The sequence below is a fragment of the Pteropus medius genome, unplaced genomic scaffold (assembly GCF_902729225.1).
Source record: "Pteropus medius unplaced genomic scaffold, Ma_sr-lr_union100, whole genome shotgun sequence".
Taxonomy (NCBI): domain Eukaryota; kingdom Metazoa; phylum Chordata; class Mammalia; order Chiroptera; family Pteropodidae; genus Pteropus; species Pteropus medius.
This window is the reverse complement of record NW_024354498.1, coordinates 5,437,728-5,439,473: the sequence shown is the minus strand read 5'-3', so window position 1 is coordinate 5,439,473 and position 1,746 is coordinate 5,437,728. Positions and strand designations below refer to the sequence as shown.

General features: G+C 45.1%; 1 pseudogene; it reads right to left on the bottom strand.

Moving 5' to 3' along the window:
* Window positions 1-206: 206 nt before the first annotated feature.
* Window positions 207-325, bottom strand: LOC120594361 (uncharacterized; annotated as a pseudogene).
* Between the last annotated feature and the right edge of the window lie 1,421 nt (window positions 326-1,746).

Here is a 1,746-nt window from a genome sequence, read left to right as displayed (position 1 = left end):
TCTGCTTTTCTGCATCTTGTTTTAGAATGGTAATGCCCCCAAAATAGAAGCGTTTCATTGAATGCTGATCATTTGGTGACAAGTGAAAACACATGCACACACACACGCACACACACACACCATGGGCTGTGGTGTTAGGGAAAGGTCTATATGACTTCCAGGATGATGCTGGGTGAAAATAGAAGAAAGTGGAATCTTTTTTTAAACACCTACAGCACCTGGTCTTCCTAGGTAGTCTCCCATCCAAGTACTAACCAGGCCCGATCCTGCTTAGCTTCCAAGATCAGACGAGATTGGGCGCATTCAGGGTAGCATGGTCATAGACAGAAAGTGAAATCTTGGACTATGAAAAATGTGATATCTCAACTGGACTCCATTCCCTGACCCCCACCTCACCCCTGATTTCTGGGCTAAAGCCCTTTATTAATGACCCCCGACCGCATTTTGTATAGTCGCTTTCTACTTTGTGCTATTTTTTGACTACCAAAGGTTTGTTTTCCTTTATGAGCACTTCCGCTCTCCCCAACTCTCTTTTTCTATCCTCTCATCATATCTCTTTCTAGTTCTCTGTGGTCCTGTTGGTGGCCAGAAGGAAAACTCTATTTCTTTGCTAGGGTTTTCTCTTCCTACCCCTACTTCTGGACATGACTTTCCAAAATGAGCAAAGAGAGAGTTTGGATGGTGAACATAACCCCTTCATCATTTCTGGGATAATTATAGTCAGCCTATCCTTCTGCTAATGGGCATGTGGTCTTATCTCTTGACAAAACAAAACAAACAAAAAACAAAAAAAAACACACCAATACCACTCCTTAGAAGTCCCTCCTCTACTGTGCCGGATATCTTCTATTCGCCCTTCTCCACCCTTCTCCAGCTTGCTCTGTGGCTGGGGTACTTGATCTGTGTAGATGATGTCAGCAGGGTTCCCTCGTCCACGGGCTTCCAGTTGGGTTCAAACTATGGAGAATTCTGGAAGTAAATCAGAGAGTAGGAGGACAGTAAGGTCCAGATATTTATTCTGCTCAGTTTCCTCGTTGGGCTGACTCTGTTCCTTGACCTAAGGTTACTGCTTCTTTCAAGGGAGCCTATGTGCCTCTCTCCTTCTGGCAGCTTCTCTCTCCTGTCATCCCCTTAGGCCTAGGGGTGGTAACAGCTCTGCTGCTACTTGCCCTGCATTTTCCCACACACTGCCATTGCATAATTAGTCCCTTTGTAAAAGAAACCTCTTCGAACCATCCTCACTGGAATGTGCCATCTGTTTCCTGTTGGGACCCTGTCTGGCCCTATCCTCCTTTCTTCTCCACTCCCATCCCACCCCTTGGCCCTACTTGACTCTGATTTTTCTCTCTCCTCCTGCAAGCACGTTCTGGCCTCCTCAGGCCTCTAACATGATTCATGGTAGGCCTTCCAAAACACCTGCTGACCCTTTGGGAAACAGCACCAAAGGGGCTACAGTAAAAGTAATGAGCTTTTCTGGAGCAAGAAGCACAGCACTCAGAAGTGTTCAGACTTATACTCTGAGTGTGATGCTCATGAGTATCAGTTGGCCAACATATACTTGCTGAGAAGAAAGGCTAAGGATAGATATGGAGCTGGATTATTGTCTATGCCCTCAAACTCTCCACATTACAATCTACTTGTTCTGAGCCTGTGGAACTTCTTATTCTGTGGATCATTCTCAAATCATTTAAGGCCACAGGATATCTATAGCAACTGAATCTCAATGATCATAATCATCATAATGGC